The sequence below is a fragment of the Lutra lutra genome, chromosome 17, assembly GCF_902655055.1.
Source record: "Lutra lutra chromosome 17, mLutLut1.2, whole genome shotgun sequence".
Classification (NCBI taxonomy): Eukaryota; Metazoa; Chordata; class Mammalia; order Carnivora; family Mustelidae; genus Lutra; species Lutra lutra.
Window position 1 is genome coordinate 39,402,770 of NC_062294.1, and position 17,885 is coordinate 39,420,654.

Sequence of the window (17,885 nt, forward strand, 5' to 3'; positions counted from 1 at the left end):
GAGACTACCTAATCAGATCCTTTTATTCTGGAACAATTGGGAAAGAGAAGATTTATTTCTTACATTTGTTAAGCTGGTAAATTGACAGTCTAGTTTCTTTTTTTTTTTTCCTCTCTTCACCCATTTAGCCCACCCCACCCACCCTTTGGCAACTACCAATCTGTTCTCTGTATCTATGAGCTTGGTTTGTTTTTTGTTTGTTTGTTTGTTTGTTTTTATGATTCCACGTATAAGTGAGATCATATGGTATTTGTCTTTCTGTGTCTGGCGTATTTCACTTAGCATAACGCCGCATTGTTGCAAATGTCAAGATTTTGTAATTTTTTTATAGCTGAATAATATTCCATTGTGCATAGATACAGACATAAGACCCGCTCAAGTTCTTTGTCTAGACTTTTAGTTGTAGTCTATAGTCTACATATACGTACACGTAATCTATAATCTATAGTCTTATATAGTCTTATAGTCTTACATATAGTCTATATCTTTCCATATAGATATAATACCTATCTATATAGATATGATGGAATACTATCTATAGTATATAAAATATATAGTATATAGAATGATTTCTATATCACAGCTATCTATCCTTATCACATCTTTATCCATTCATCAAACCATCAGTGAACACTTAGGTTGTTCCCATATCTTAGCTATTGTAAATAATGCTGCAAATAACATGCAGATGCATTTATCTTTTCAAATTAGTGTTTTCATATTCTTCAACAGCCTAATGTTGATTGTCTTGATTGTCATCTTCCCTCTAAGGAGAGAAGAGCTTCTGAAGGGTAAAGCCAATGCAGAAAGACCCGGCAACAAAGGACATGCCAGATGTCAACGACTTTCGGTTTTTTTCAATCTATGTACATCACTGAAGTCTCTTTGTGCTTAAACAAGAATGAACTGAATTTCTTTCACCAGCCCAGATTCGTAGTCTGAGAGGAGTATTATAGCAATGAGAAGAATCTGAGAATGAATCTGGTACTTCGGGGTGGGGGGCGGGGGTTGTAGAGGAGACACAGCAGCATTTATAGCAAAAAGCATGAGGAATGAAGCTATACAGATAGATATTGGCTAGGTCTTGGATTATTTGTTTTATCAGACCAAAAATGTTGAAATTTTTCTTTAGACAAAGGAGAATGAGGAGCTATCTGAGCTAGGCTGATGTAGCAACACATTTTCAAAGAATACCGGTTGCTCTGGCATCAAATCTTATGCAGAAAATGAGCAGAGATCTCCACAAAGTAAGGAATGAGTTGGCCACTGGTTCCTCTGGCTCTGTTGTGACAATGCCTTATGTGACCAAATCTTGTGCGAGGTGCTGGGACAATGACTTCTTCTCAGGTACCTTGCAAAACCCGGAATTTCTATTTAGAATACGTGGAACCCAGGATCCAACATTTAGTCCCATGGGAACTTCCCCTGATTAGCTGTGGCAAACTTGGGACAAGTCATTTAGCCTCTCTGTTTCAGTTTCCTCAGAAATCTCAAGGTTTCTTTTTTTCATTTTTCTTTTCTTTTTCTTCTTTAAAAAATTTAAAAAAATAGTAATAATGCACACCCTATTCAGCTGACATGATTCTTTGAATATTAAATAAAATGCTCAGTAAGATGACTTTGAGAATATGGTGAATTAAGCCTGTCCAAGGTAAGTTACTTAAAAGATGCTTAAGGTGCTTCTGCTTCCATTCCCTGAGCCTTGACACACTGGATTTTGGTCTCCAAGAGCTTCATGGGAAAATGAGGCTTTCTGCTTCAAAAGAAACGTGTCCCTGCTGTAGGTCACTTTGAAGAGGAAGGCAGCTTCCATTCCTCTAAATCCAGGATTAGGCAATAGGAGATCTTAAATTGGTCATGGCTGCTCTATGAGGTAGTGAGCTCTCCCTCTCAAGAAAGACTCAAACATTTAAATAAATACCTATAACAGGGGTTATAGGTAGTTATGCTTCCTTCTGTAGGTCAGGACCTGTCTTTTTTTTTTTTTTAAGATTTTATTTATTTATTTGACACAGAGAGATCACAAATAAGCAGAGAGGCAGGCAGAGAGAAAGGGGGAAGCAGGCTCCACGCCAAGCAGAAAGCCCGATGCGGTGCTTGATCCCAGGACCCTGAGATCATGACCTGAGCTGAAGGCAGAGGCTTTAACCCACTGAGCCACCCAGGCGCCCCTGGACCTGTCTTGTTTTGGATGACACAGCCATGTCTATCTTGAATCCAGGTCCTTGAATCCTTAAGAATGTGTATTACCATAAGTGATCGGTGCCATACCCTTTCTTTAAAGAATTAAAAGTGTGTGGCTTCACGACAGGTTTGGTGTTGTTATTTTGTACATTTTTGGATTTTCAAAAGCCCAGCTCCCCCCCTTCCCCTCATCACTCCCATCCCCAGCCTTCTGGTTCACAAAATTTAAACACATTGTCCTGCATAAGGAGTAATGAAGAAATCGACAAGAAAAGATTCATGCCACTTGCTAATCAGTTTAATAATGGAGGATATCTCCGCCACATTATAGGGAGACAAATTAAAAGGGCAAAGAGAGCTCCCAGAAATCATCTGTTCGTGTTAACAAAGTGAATATTAATGAAAAACAAAATTGAGTTCCTCTTGTGTCTGATTTTCATCAAATTGTACAGGTATTAAAAAATAGCTATAGAAATCCTATCCATTAGTACTTAATTCAAAATAACTTTGGCCTCTGCTCTATTCCTGACTATTACCTCTCTCCTGGGCAGGAAAGCCAGTCACCTTGCTGGGCCCACTGTGCCAGGAGAATTGATAATGGAGCTAATTCAGTTCTCTTTACGGACCAAATATCGAGACAGTGGAAAGAGCCAATAAATTAATGATACATACGGATGTGAGGAGGGACAAGAGGGGTATCAGGGAGTGTTTGGCTTTCTTCCTCTGGCAGCCAGGTTCAAGTTGCCCAGGTGACCAATGACTGAGTTCCCTAGATCCCAAGTGCCTTCCGGAGAACAGAGGGGCAACGGGGAGCACGGCCCAGGAGAGGAGCCCCATCCAGCAGTCCTTAGCCCATCTTCTGGCCACTTCCCTGCCTCAGCTGTGCCATGGGTTGCCCATCAGGGAAGCTATGCAGGACGAGAGAGGTCTGAGATGCCCAGATGCAGCCGTATGTGAACAGAAACGTTCTGGGAGTCTCTCCGTAACTCAGGGAAGACTACTATTAGTGCTCTCCTTTGGGAGTGAAGGGAAGGCTAATGGCTAGTCCCATTATTAGATTATTAGGATGGAGTCGAGATTTATGGGGCACGGCCCAGAGGGAACAATAGCTTCTAGTTAGGGGGAAGTAAAGGCCCCCTCGGTCTGTGTAAGCCCTTCTAGCCAGCTCCAGGACATTTTTGGTCTCTAGGGAGAGGGTAAGATGCTGAGAGGAGGAAGTGGAGACATGGGCTTAGGCAAGAAACCTGGGAAGACCCCGAACACCAATATGTCCAGATGCTTCCACGTGCTGAGGTCTAGACCTTCTTATCCACAAGGGGCCTCTAAATGGAAATGTCCTCAAGGGTCACCGGGCTGTGGGAAAACATGGAGGTGGCTCATGTCACAGTGAGAACTCATCTGTCCTTGGGCCCCACCCAGCCTCTAGATTTCAGCCCCTTGCAGATCTTTCCACCTCTCTCCACGTGTCTCTGGCATCCCCAGGGGTGGTCTGGCTTGTGCTCACACAGAGTTCATGCGTGCTTGGTCTTTTCTCTCTCCCATCTCACCTTTGTTGGGTCCAGCCATGTGCACCAGACCCCTGGCCTCTAGAGCCCCCTTCTATCAGCTGTCATATCAGACATGACCAGGGCCTGGGGTGGAGCTGGCCTCAGCTCTCAGAGTGTGGTCAGAATGCCAGAGTGTGGCTCCCATGCTGGGGCCAGGCCCTGTGATGTTCCTTGCTGTACCCCATGACCTGAGGGGCATCATCAGCAAAGTTACCTCATCTAAGAGGTGTTCCTAGAACTCCTAAGACTGTAGAATGCCATCATCATGCTATGGTGTGTGCAGAAGTGACAGAGGCTCTCCTGATCCTGGGACTCAGCTTGAGTCCCGGGGGCCTGGGCTGGGACCAGACCAAGTTCTTGGTCCCTCCTACCTGCTCCAAGTTGAGAGCCACGGCGCCGCATGCATTGGCTGCTCTCGGCTGCTCTAGGATCCTCAGTCTCCACAGACCCGTTTTCTGGGCTGACTCGTGGCTTCTCTGCTTTGTCTGTAATATAGGATTTATGAGCTCATCCTGCATGAGGCTTCTACTAACTTTTCCCTCTGCACCCCACAGCATAGAGACCCTTTCAATAATGAGGAAGAGTTAAGAATACTTTCAGCCACAAGAAAAAAAACCCAACAAAGGGTGTGGAAACACAGGGAGCTTATTCTAGCAGTTATTCTAGATAAAGATACTTCTGTGCATCAGCAATGCCATCTGCATTGTTTTTCTACTCTATTCTCCTTAGCATGTCGGCTTGTGTTCTCATGCTTGCTGCCTCATGCTTGCAAGATGGCTGCCAACACTTCAGGTGTTGTATCTACACTTAAAGTGGAAAAGAAAAGGAGAGGAAAGGAAAGGAAAAGAAAGGAAAGGAAAGGAAAGGAGGGGAAAGGAGGGGGAGGGAAGGGAAGGAGGAAAGAAAGGGAAAGAGAGAAAGAGAAAGAAAGAAAGAAAGATAAAGAGAGAAAGAGAAAGGAAGAGGAAGGAAGGAAGGAAAAGAAAGAGAGAGAGAAAGAGAAAGAAAGAAAGAAAGAGCGGCAAGAGAAAGAAGGGCAGTGTCTATTGCAATGTTGTTTCCATTCATCTGGGGAAAGCTGGCCGACAGTCATCTGTCCACTGGCTAAGGCTGCTGGGGACCGCCCAGACGCTGGCTGAGTTTTTATAGAGAAGTCTGGTTGTGGTATGCTCAGGGCATTCAGTAAAACAACCCACTGAGTGACAGACTCAGTTTTGAGAGAGGGAAGGACCGATGTTAGTGGAAGACAAGCCCGTGTTCATGGTGGCCTAGAAGAAACTGTGGTCCAGAAGGTCGCACACCCACACTGCTCCCTGCCCATGCCAAAGACTGCCCATTCCCCAGACTAGTGAATGGGACCAGTTTGGTATTAGGGCATGGCGAGGTTGGAGGCCCCACTGTTGATAACATTACTGAGACTAGGATCAGAGATGACAAAACTGGGCTTTGCTGGTTCCTCCAAGCCACCCAGTCTGGGGGTCTTTGTCTTTCTCCAAACACTCTGCTAAAAGGGACCTAAGTCTGGTTCTCTCGATTCAGACTTCTCTCCCAGCCCACATCGTGCATTCAGGCCCTGCTCTGTGGGCGGCTAGCAGGCAGTCACTACCCTCCGGATGACCAGTGCGAAATACACAGGGACCTTTGCAAACCCTGAGAAGACATGCGATTTTTCTCTGCCGGTGTAATTGTTGGGCAGGGAGCTGGAGAAGATGTTCTAATTAATTAGAGCAGGTGTTTGAGGATGCCACTCCGAGCCGGACTCAGGACCAGAATCCAAATTTCCCACTTATCTGCCTCTACCACCGCGACCCGGAGGCACCCCTCTCCTTCCCTGCATTCCTATTTGTGTGTAAACTGCAGCCTGTGACCAGAGCCTTATTAGCTGGTCAAAATTTTACTTTTAAATGGACCATTAACCTACTAGGAAGCAGGGAGCGCACTGATAATGTAATTCTTCAGGATCCTGTCGGGCCGCAGAGTGAACCAGGTCAGAGAGCACATCTATTTCTCTCCATTATCCCGCGGATGGCCAAGGCACGTTCTCACCCGCCGGACTCCTCGGCCCGGAAATTGTTGGTTTTTTTTGTTTTGTTTTTCATTTTGCTTGTTAATCCCGGCTCTGCTGTTGACTTGGACAAGTCACTTCACAGCCTCGGCGTCCCCATCAACAGAATGGGACAGGCTGGTTTTTCTCTTCTAGTTCATCTGGGAAGTGAGAGGGAGCAGAGCTGAAGTGTGAGACGCCTGGACCCCACTGGGTCCTGGGCTGGCGAGCTGGGAGCCTCTCCCGGGGCTCGCCTCTTGCTGTTCCTGCTCTGACAATGGGACGGAGACAGGAGTCAGGGTCTCAGGTCCGAGATAAGAGGCCCTTTCCACCTTGTGGATCTTCTCAGCAGAACTCCTGCTTGGCTGGAATTCCATCCACTCTTGGCAAGGCATAACTTCCTGTCTCCAAGGGAGAGGGGCTTATAAAAAGGCATAAAAATGAGGCTTCTAAAGACATCCTGGACGTCAACTAGATGTTGCAAAATTACATTTTGATGAGTTCAGTGTAAATGAACCAGAAACATATGGATTCAATTTCCCTTGGAATCCACATGGGTTTAAAAACCAAGGGGGGCGGGGGAGAATGCATTTGGGGAAGAGCATTTTAGGTCTCACCAAACTCCCCGCATTTGTAAACAGCAGTTTGAGGTTTGTGATGATTGTGTCCTGGGCTGGGTTCCTTCCTAATAATAGAATGTACAGGATGTCTTACAGCAGCAGCCTCACAAATGTGTCCAGGGAAAAATTCGCAAACTCTGCTCTCCCTCTGTCCCTGTTCCACGGTCTTAGGAAACTCCACAGAGGCTGCCCAAATCCCTGGCTCTAGGTTAGATGATCCAGCAGGGGCCCTCTGACTTCTCCTTCTGCTGAGATGAGGCGTTGCAGGGGCTCACTCAGATTCCCCGAGTCAGTGCCTGTCAAGGGCCAGGTCCACGCGAGGGACGGCAGCACAAGCTACCGCTCTGCAAGGTGGATAGCCCCACCCCTGCTTTCAAGCATGGGCACGGAGGTTCAGAGATGTTAAGTTCAAGGTTACTTGAATTAAGTCGATACTTGGGCTGGAACTGGAATCCAGCCCTTTTGGACTGATGTCCAGGGAGATCACCACTAGGGAGGATGCTTTCCTGATGCTTAATTTCAGGGAAAGCGGGTAGAGGTATCTCTTTATTCGGATCCACTTATAAGGTAGTCCCACCAGGAGGATAGCAGGGGGGTCTGGTATCTGCATTGCGCCCAGAGAACTTTTAGGAATTCCTGGTGGTTTCCCCAGTGATTCTTTGGGAGAAAGAATGGAGAAACTGAGGCAAATCGGGAACTGACTCCCAGGACCCCTGTTCCCATCCAGGGAAGTCCCTTCCCCTTGTTTTATTTACTGAGCCTTCAGGTAACATTTTGATTCTAGAAGATTTCTGTAGTTGAAGTCTGAAAATCCTGGATCCAAAGGATTTGGAAGCCTCTCCCCCACCCCCGCCCCAGTCCAGTTTTGAAGCTGGCCAAATTGTTCGCCGGGTTGGTTCTTAGCTCTTCTCTCCTCTTTGTGCCCACCCTCAGCGTGCTGGGGCTGTGGAAGAAGGCAGACATTCGGATGACTCTCCTGTGCTTAGCCGCACTGCCAGAGAGCGAGGGAAACACAAGCTGGGGGCCCTCCCTCCAGGAAACTGAAAGCATCCTTTTGTTGAGAAGACGAAGTCCATATCCAGGAGTCACAGTGGGAAGAAGACAATGTAGTGAATGAGCCCACAGTTCTCTCTGGGTGTCTGGGACTCGGGTCTTGTGCAACAAGGTGGTTGTCGGTGGATGGTTCGTGCAGAAGCTGATCATAGGGGGCTCTCTCTGGGACGGAACTTTGGAGGAAGTGCTTCTGAATGACTAGGGCCAAAGCACAGACTCCTCGGGAGGGACGGGGCCTTCTTGGAGCTCAGCCGGTGGAAGGAGCCCCGCGGCCCCATTGAGTTGAATCCCCTAGGAGAAGAGCCGCCTGGATCTGCCGAGGTATGTCCCGCAGAGCCCGGCCAGGATGGAGATGGGCCGGGGAGCCATCTGATTGTTATTAGGCTGTGCGACTTTCTTTATTGGCAAACAGTCTGTCAGCAGCTTCTCCTTGCAGAGCGGCCCAGATGTGCTTACAAAGCGCTCTGTGTCCTCTCCATCCGCACCCAGCCCCCACGCACATTGCCACTTTGCCAGACTTTGTCCTGGCCCCAGGAGTCCAGCTGAGGCCAGAGGGAGGAGGATGAAGTCCGGAGTAGAGGAGGGAAGCTACAGGCCAGGTACCCCCTCTCCCCTCGTGTCTTTGCTCCTGCCTCACTCCCTGATGAGGTGCAGGAGGTGCCCTGGGTGGGGTGCCTGGGTTTGGGTCCTGGGGAGCATGTTGGGGTGTGGCCCACAAAACCCCACTAAGGAACTTACTCCTACACATGGTCTCTTGAGTTCTCTTTTTCAATTCTGCATCCTCCCAGGGCGATTTTCATCTATGACTATGTCTGCCTTTGTTATTTGAGAGAACTCACAGGGGGAAATTTCAGAGAACACCGAGGCTGTTGGCCTCTGCTTCGGTCCTTGCTAAGTGGGGCCACCCCCAGATGTTCTGGCCACCCTCAGAATGCTCCTTGTCCAGGCAGCCTCCTCAGACTTGGCCCTCACGACGGAGACCAGTGCTTTCCTCCTTTCCAGTTGAAAGGTTGGGCAGTGAGTGCAAAATTGTGCCTAAAGGTACCGTATCTTGTTTGGGAGCAGTTGGAGTCCCATTACCCGGACATCTGGTGAATTATTTTCTTGCCATTCCACACATACTCCCTGTCTTTAGGTAACAGAATCCTGAATTTCCCTTAGGGAAACCACGATCTGACTTTCATACCCTATGGTTACGTGACCCAATAATTCCCCTTTTGCTGAAATGATTCTCATTGCCTCTCCTATCTCTTCTAGTCAGAGGCCCCTCTGTCCGCCCTTGGCACAAGCCTGAATGTGCCCATCATTCCTGTGTGGAAGTAGCTCCGGTAAAGAATGAGGGCACGTGAGGCTCATTTCATTTTTTCTTCTTTGTTATCACCTTTGCTCTTCCTGAAGTTCCTCTGTTCCTCCTGAAGTTCTAGGAAACAAGGGGAAAGAAGTAACTGAGCCCGTCAACACACGTGTAGGTCTCTTTCTCTTTCAAGTTATTCTGAGGATCATGAGTGAAAAGGGTGTGTGTTGTCGGTCACGAATTTAGTGCATGTTGGGTATTTTGGGCCTCAGAGATATCCTCGCCCATGTCCCTGTTGTTTAGAGGGGAAACTGAGGCGTGAAGAGAGGCCAGGGGTCTCCAAGGGTCACTTGGGAAGAAGACTTGTGAGGGCTGGGCTGGCTGTAGGGACAATGTCTCACCCTTTGAGGGCTGTTTCTCAGACACTGACAGAGATCTCACCAAATCATGCCTTTTTGTCCAAAAGATGTCCAAAAGAACCTCTTCTGGTTGGTTAACTTCCATTACTCATCTCCCTTGACGATTTGTCTGAGTCAGTCATGGTAACTAACCTCAGCTCACTAGTCATCGATTGGTGCACAAGCATAAGTAGGACTTGTTTCTGGCCAATGAGGCATAGTAAGCCAGCGTCTGCCGGGAGCAGAGTGGAGGGAAAGGGACTTCTTAAAAGGATATGTAAAAGGGAGGCAAACGTTTTCTTCCCCTGGACCTTATTATTTCTAGGATGAGGGTGGTACACGGGGGACAGCCATCTTGAGCCCTGGGAAGGAGCTCTCTCAGAGCCAGAGACCATGTTCAGGCAGGTTGGTGAGATGAGTGGCTCTGAATGAACATGACCTCCAACTCCAGTATCCTTATTGCTTCTGGGCTTGTCATCGCATGTGGTAAAAATATTCCTATTATCTAAACCGGTCAAAGTTGGGCTTCCTCTCTGCTGGTCCCCGTCCATGGGTCCCTGGGGTCGGGTAGGTGACCATCCGCTTTTATCTAGTAATTTGCATGGGTGGTCCCAGCAAGGCTTGCCCTCCTTATTCTTCTTATCTCATTCAGCTGCCTGCCTCTTTTCAGAGTCACAGTGGTTAGAGCCAGAAGGAGGCTCAACCTTCTTCTAGTCCAACCCCTGACCCCATGGGTGGGGTGACTGAGGTCCAGAAGGAGAACATGGCTTGGTGACTTGCTCATGGTGCTCAGAAAGGGTGGCCCCAGGATGGGAACCCAGGGCTTCCTTCCCCATGCTGGGTGCTCTCATCTTGCTAAGTTCTTTGCTATCTTGCTCTGTCTCTGTGTCTCCACCATGCCTCTCCCTAGGCCTTCTTCTGTCTCCCTCTCCTTGGACCAGTTTCATCTGGAGCCACATGGAGCAGCTCTACCGAGGACTGTGGGGTTTCTGGAGGAGACTGTGTTGAGGACACCAGGCTGGGATGCTGCATGAACGGCCGTGAGGCGGCAGGGCCCACAGATGGCTCCTCAGTGCTGGGAGCTGATGGAATTCCATGGCCCAGCTCCACGGAGGAGGCTCAGCTGGGGCTCCTTCCCATCCCATCCTGCTTCCCACTGACTTGGAGAGACAGCCGGTTGGTAGAGGGCTTGTGTGGGTTTATTTACTCTTAATAACAAGCTCATATTTTAGATATTCCCCCCAGGTGTTTCTGCTCATTTGGGTTGAGTACAAAACCACGGGTCTCTGCACAGAATGTGGGGATCTAGACATGAGGATTACAGCCCAGCCTCCATGCAACCAAACCAGACTCCCTTTGAAGGAACCAGTGCCGGAGTCCTGTCCCGGCGAAGCCATGATGGGACAGTATTCGTTATCAGTAACCTCCACACCCATCCCTGTCACCACCGGCTCTCCCTCTGGGTCCTCTATTCAGGTCAGGGAACATTTGCTGAGCAGCTCACATGACCAGACCTTGTGCTCTGCCCAGGGTGAAAGATATACAATTCCACGCGCCAGGAGGTCCCAGTCATGTGGGGAAACGAGAGAGACATCTGCACTCGCCATGGTGGGTGGTAAGCTCTGTCACGGAGCATAGCACTGGGTGCTGAAGAAGGCCTCCGTGGCCCACATAGCCTCTCTGGCCTGTGGTCAGGAAGCCTTTCTCAAAGGGGTTTTTAGCCCTGCCTTTAGTCCTGCTTTTCTGGGAAGATGCCCCTCTAGCCACTGACCGTTCTTCACGTGCTCTCCCCTCACCTCCAACCCACCCTGCACAGCTGATGGAAGTTTGTCCCACCCAACATGGGAAAGTGAACACATTGTATGAGTCTTCCTTGATCTTCCCACCACCACATAGTGAATGCCTTGCCTCAGCGTCCACGCTGTGTGATGTGACCCCTTTCTCTGAGAATGAAGTATCCTTCTTCCATCAAAGACCAGGCCCTCCTCACCCCATGCCCTTGACCCATCTCTTCTCACTCTCTCAAGGTCATCCTGTCATCAGTTGACTCCTCCCTCACATTTTCCTCTATTTACAAATGCCTTCACTCTCCAACTCACTCTAATCTAGTTTCTGTCCCCAACACCTTCAAAAATTTACTTTATCAGGGTCACCAGTGACCTCTGTGAGGTTGCCAGACCCAGTTGGATGTTTTTCCTGTGTTATTGTACTAGAAGTCTCAGGAGATGGTCTGCTTCCACCTGAAGACACACACACACACTCTCTCTCTCTCTCTCATGCTCTGTGACCCCACACTCTTCTGACTTTCCTCTTGTGTCACTGGCTTCTTAGCCATATTGGCTCAATCCCCTTCCCCTACCCAACTCTAAGTGTTCGGTCCTACAGGCTCCATCCTTGGATATCTTCTCTTTTCTACCCACACTCATTCTCAGGTAACCCTACCTAGTATCACGTTTTTAACATAATAATTGGTCCCAAATGTATGTCTTCAGTGCAGACCTCACTTATGTACCCAAACTAGACTTTTTACATCCTCCCTCAGCTGTTCCACAGATATATCAGAATGATGAGGTCCAAAACTGAATTCTTAACACAGCCCCAACCAACCCCATGTGATAGGCACGATTCTAAGATATTGCCCAAGGTTCCCCACACCTCTGGTGTAGTCCCTGGGACTGTGGAGGTAATGGATTTGATTCCCACGAGTAGGACATGTTAGATGGAACCACTGACCTTAAGAAAAGGAAATTTTGCAGGTGGGACTAACTTAATCGCATGAGCCCTTTAAAAGCAGAGAGAGCTCTCCAGTTGGTGGCAGAAGAGGAGTTCAGAATGATTCTACCCAGAGTAGATTCTTCTTTTGGTGGCTTTGAGATGGAAGGAGCCATGGTGGCTGGGCCCAAGAGCTAAGTGAGGCCTTTAAAATCTGAGAACGATACCAGGCTGTAAGCAACAGTTAAATCAGGACACTGGACCCGTCAGCCCGGAAGAGAGCCTGAGTTCCAGATGAGAGCCGTGACCTGAGGAAAAGTGCTGGTCCTCTCTGAGCCTTGGCGTCTCTGTCACAAATGGAGTTACCCTTTTCTCCCTCCCACCCTGGACCTCAGAGCTCCACTGCAAAGCTTAAATGATGTAGCCAGAGGAAAGGGCCTGGCGTGGTGCTTCCTATCCAATAGCTGAGCAGGGACTCAAAATTAAAGGCCGTTACTACTGTTATTGCCAGTGGATGAACACTGCAGGAACACCTTGTTCTAGATCCACACCTAAAAACCTGTGGAAATGACAAAAATAGTCCTAAAATATTAAAAGTCCAAAGGGCTCTGGAGTACATTTGTTAAAGTGTCAGGTTGTGTTTTTTTCCCCCATGTAAGTTGGCTGAGTCTCCGGAGGTCACACTGCTCTGGGCTGTCCCCTGGGAGCAGGAAAGCAAATCGGAGGCCTTCTGGGACAGCAGCCTGGACCCAAGGAAGAGGGGGGAGGTCCTGCTCTGCCCTACCCCTGCAGAGCCTGGGGAGCCATGTGCCTGGCTGAGGGCCCCCTTGGGGAGAAAAACAGGAGTGAGGAGAGAGGACATGTCAGTGTTTTCTAGGCCCTTGCAGAGCAATGTGGCGTTGAAGGTGCTAGAAAAATCTGCAGGGCGATGTGCCTGGCTCTGGTGAGGCTCCCTGGAGAAACGCTGACCCAGAATACGGCCTTGGTGCTTGCCTTTCACATTCGGGCTTCTTCACCTGACAAGGTCACCGTATCTAGCTATATGGCCTGGAGGGAAAGACCCCAAAGTTCTGCTGGGAAGAAAAGATGGAGCTGAACTCTCCTAAGGGAGGCCCGGGTAAGGGGGTGCTGTGCTCTGGGGAGCATGTGTAAGTCCATGGAACAGCAGGGCTCGCCTCACGTCCTCAGTAAATATGACTGAACTCAAAAAAAGGCTGGTGTGCATGGAGCAGAGTGGAAGCCATGGAGGAAGTCATGTTGCAACTCAGATTGGACTCAGAGGGAAACAGAGACAGCTGGCATAGGCCTGGAGCTATAGCCATGGGGCACTTTGAGGCCGTAAGCCCCCATAAGCCCACCCAAGTCATGGGCACCTTTTGGACTTTCAGAGACTGTGGGGATGGTGGTGGGGTGAAGATCTGAGTCAAGGATAGTCAGCTGTCCAAGGGGCAGGGCCCCCTGGGGAGGGGGTCTCTGGGTTTGACATTGCTTGTCCCTGGTTTCCGGAGACAGACCTACTTCTGGGAATTTATCAAGGAAAAAGTGTGTTCTTCATGACCCCCAGAGTCTTTCTATTGATGACATGATTAAGGATGGGAGCTGGTCATCGGAAGGACCAGTCATAGTGTCTGAGCCTGCCTGACCTGGGAGGGCCGGGGCCGGCCGCGGAATTCAGTCCCTTGGCCAATGACTTCATCATGGCTCCAGAGAGAAACTCCAGGAAGAACGCTGCACACAGAGGCTCAGTGGAGCTTCCTGGCTGGTGAACACATCGACATGGTAAGAGGGTAACATGCCCTGATTCTGTGGAGAGAAGGTATAGAAGCTCTGTCTTGGAGATGTCCCTAGACCTCATCCCAGGTGTCTCCTCATTGGGCAGGTCCTGGTTCTTTCATAAGTAATGGTATCATGGGGCTCCTGGGTGGCTCAGTGGGTTAAAACCTCTGCCTTCGGCTCAGGTCATGATCCCAGGGTCCTGGGATCTAGCCCCGCATTGGGCTCTCTGTTTGGCTGGAAGCCTGCTTCCCTTCCTCTCTCTCTGCCTGTCTCTCTGCCTACTTGTGATCTCTGTCTGACAAATAAATAAATAAAAAAAGAAGGAAAGAAAGAAAGAAAATGGTATCATAAATGCAGTGCTTTCCTGAGTTCTACGAGTTGTTCTAGTGAATGATCAAAACTTGAGGGGGTCGTGGGACTCTCCCAAACTTCCATCCAGTTGGTCAGAAGTGACCTGGGGACTCCTGAGCTCGTATCTGAAGTGAGGGTGGTATTATTGGGGACTGTGCCTTTAACCTGCGGGGTCTACTCTAACATAGCAGGCTGGCATCAGAATTGGACTGCAGCAGACCAGCTGGGTTACGGGTCTCTTTCCCTACGTGGGTCCTTCCCTGTCCTCTTCTCACACCACTTCATGACCTCACAGATTACAACCCCAAAGTTATTTCCCTCTTGTCTTCCTCTCTTTGGCCTGTGATCTGGCAGAACTCAGCCTTTGCTACAGACCTTTCGACGTGTGCCCTCCGCAGGTCCCCTTGCCAAAGGCAATGGTGGCAGGAGCTCATGGCTGGGCTGCCTGCTCTGGGGTCGATGGGCTGCCTGGAGGGGCATCTGTAAGCCATAAACACTGCCCCACTTTTGCAATGACAGCAACAGGACTTGTGTTTGGGAGGTCCTCAGGACCACAGTCTGGTTCTAAGGCATCTTCAAGATGCTTTCGCATAGCTGACATATGGTTTTGACTTCGATTGTATGTTTATTCAAAGAGGCTTGGGGTGGGGGCTGAAGGAAATTACCGGGTGGGGGAGTGCTCGAGTCGGGCCCAACCTGGGCCACTGCTGGGCCCGACCCCTGTCCTTTTGGTAAGGCGAACAGCCCACAAAGGGGGACGTACGGAGAGGGTCCAGGTTATAAATCTTCCCCTCGGAGCGACGCAATTGCATTGTACTTAAAAATAATTAAACAAATCTGTAAAACATGTTTCCATTGCATTAGCTTACTTCAGTTGGCCTCGCGATGTGAGGATCATAATTACTTAAATATTTCCCTTTACTATTTTTCAAAACATTTTTCTAAATTGTCAAAAAACATTCTGGAGAGAGTTGGATAAAAAACATAGTGAACATGTGTCTGATTAATTTTTTAAGACAATCAAGATCAGATGCAAAAAAATGATTGGAAACGGTTTCCCTGCAACAATAAAAGAAATCTCGGAGCAGGGAATGTGGTGAGTCATAAGGAAAAACGTATTCATCATTTTTACTACAGTATCTATTGGAACTCGGATGACAGGGAACAAACCGTCCTGGTGTGTAAATTGCCAAAGGTGGGACGTGCCCTGCGGGGACCATGTCCGGAGAGGGGCGTTCTGCCGAGGGTGGCAGGACGCAGGGTCTGTCCCCGTGCTGAGCTTGTAAAACAAGAGATCACTGTGAGTAGCCATTCTTTGTCGCCTGTCATTACAAACTACTCGAGGGCAATTCGCTGGCATCCTGACAAGAGAGGATCGTCCCTCATCTGCCAGCTGACAATCAGGCCACCATCCCGAGGCCATCGATGGAGCTGCTGGGTGATGGAAAGCCACTTGTCAAAGGAGGCTTTATGATGTTAACTCACAAGCTCTTCCCTCGCTTGAACTGAATTTTATTTTACTTTATTCAATTTATTTTGTTGAGTCCTTTTCTTAAACTTATTTTTTTAAGTTCCAATAAACAATGGGGATTGGAGAATGTGATTTCTTTCTCTGGCAAAACCCTCCTGCCCCTCTTGACTTCCTTCTCTGACATCCACACTGCCTGGCGAATGTCATGAGAAGGGGAGGGACGGGACCTCCAGCTACGCTCGTCTCCCATCTACGCGAGCCAGGAGAAGATTCCAGGCAGTGTAGACTGCACCACCCCTACTGTTACCCATGGAGGATACGTTCCCAGGCCCCCAGTGGATGCCTGGACCCTGTATATGCATCATAGGTAGGTGCCTCATACGTGTGCACCTGTGATCAAGTTGAATTCATGAATTAGGCACAGTAAGATTAATAACAATTGATGAACATCAAATAGAATGATTACAACCATATGTGGTAATAAAAGTTACGTGGATGTGGTCTTGCTCTCGCAAAATATCTTATCGGGCTGTGCTCACCCTTCTTCTTGTGCTGATGTGAGATGGTACAACGCCCTGGCGATGAGATGAGCCGACGGGAATGATACTGGCATTGGGACATCATGTTAGGCTACTGCTGACCCGACAGAACGTCAGGAAGGGGATTGTGTGCTCCTGGCCCACTGTGGATGGCAGGTGATGGGCAGCATGGAAAGCGAGCCCACAGGTAGGAGATGATGGCTGGATTTCGTTTCTGCATCGAGAAGTGCGGGCAAGGGCTCCATCCTGAATCGTAAACCAGCACTCCTCTGAAGGGAAAGCCTCACACCAGGCATTATGGCCCCATCAGTGGCTCCCAGGTCCCCACGACGTGTTCACTGCTTTATCTTTTAAAATTTTTGTATTATTTGTTATAGTACAGAGACGAATGTGTCTTTTGGTTTTAAATGGCCAAAAAAAAACCCCCCAAAAAAACAAAAAATGGGGGTTGTGGCCCGTTTCCTCATCACAAGTAACTGTCTGTCTCAACAGCACGCAAAGGGCAAGATGTGGTGGAGGTCTTGCCCAGGGTGGCTAAGGCCTTCCCACTGTAGGAGTGGGGACCTAGGCTAGGGCAACTGAGGCAGAGCCAGGGGCCAGGAAGACTGTCTACAGCAGAGTTAGACTTCTGCGTCAGTGTCCCATGCACAGAGGAGAATCATCAGGGAAAAGTGAGAAAGGGATTCTCCCATGGGGATCCCTGCCCAGAAGCCATCCGGGGAAGGCCTCCTCGTTCAGGGCTGGAGGGTCAGCTCCACTCCCCGGACGCCCCTCCCTTGATTGCTCCCGACCCTGGGAATGGACAGCTCTCCCTGGCAGGAGGTGGAACGTGTTCACAGAAGTGGACTGACCGGTTAGAGTTGTGCAGAGAGCGTGGCTCGGCAACTTGATGAGGGCTACACCAGTCAGGTAAGGACCCTTCAGGAGCTCCCAGGTGATGGGAGGTAAAAAATGCATGTGGCTGACATGCAGGGAGGGAGGGAGAAGAGGCTGGGTTCATGCACATGCCCGGAGGTGCACTGGCTGGGTCAGCGAGCCACTGCCGGCTCCTGGGGAAGACGAGCAGGGGCACAGAGCCCTGGACTGGCCTCAGTGGCTGAGCTGCCTCAGGGAGGGTCTGTCCTCCCCCTGCGTCCCGAGCATCCAGGCTGGTCTTCTGCCGCCTTCTGCAGCATTCCACTCCGTCTTCCTTCTCCTTTCTCCAAAGCATCAGCTTCTAAGCTTTTCAAATGTTCAAGTTACAGTGATTTTAATATAGCGTGCCCCCCTAATTTGGTGAGGATTTCTTGCCTGTGTTTGCAATCATCGGAGAAGCCTGAGGATTCAAGAGTGGCAGCTGGGACCCGCCCCCCAGAATGCTCTATGCTGCAGAGGGGGCTCTGGGCAGGGGGCTTCGGCCTCTCTCCAGACACCTCCACCCCCTCACTGTGGCCCCCCTCCTCGGGCCTGTTTCCCACCCACTCAAGGACAGTCCAGTGGAAAGAAACCTCGGCTTTAGCTCATTCTTGAGTGTGGCATCAATCATGGGATGCTTGGCCGGGGAATCCGAGCCCTCCTGAATAATTCAGAAGTGCGACATGGAAAACTTGTTGCTCCCGAGTGTTAATGAAAATATCAAGGGAATTAATTAACAGTCAATTATATCAATTTTAGATTTGGACGTTGATTCTGAAAGCTAAATCTGCTTTTTTGCCACAGTTCCTTTCCTTGGCTCTCAACTCGTCTTAGTCATTTCCAATCAAACTTATAAGGGGGAACATGCTCAAATTATTTCCTTTCCCTCCCTCTCTTGCAACTTGCTTCAGATAAATAAGGAGAAGAACGGTTTGACTGATAGATACTTTGTACAATCCTAGGTGTACAGGGGCTCTCTTGATCTCTGTATTAAACTTCTGG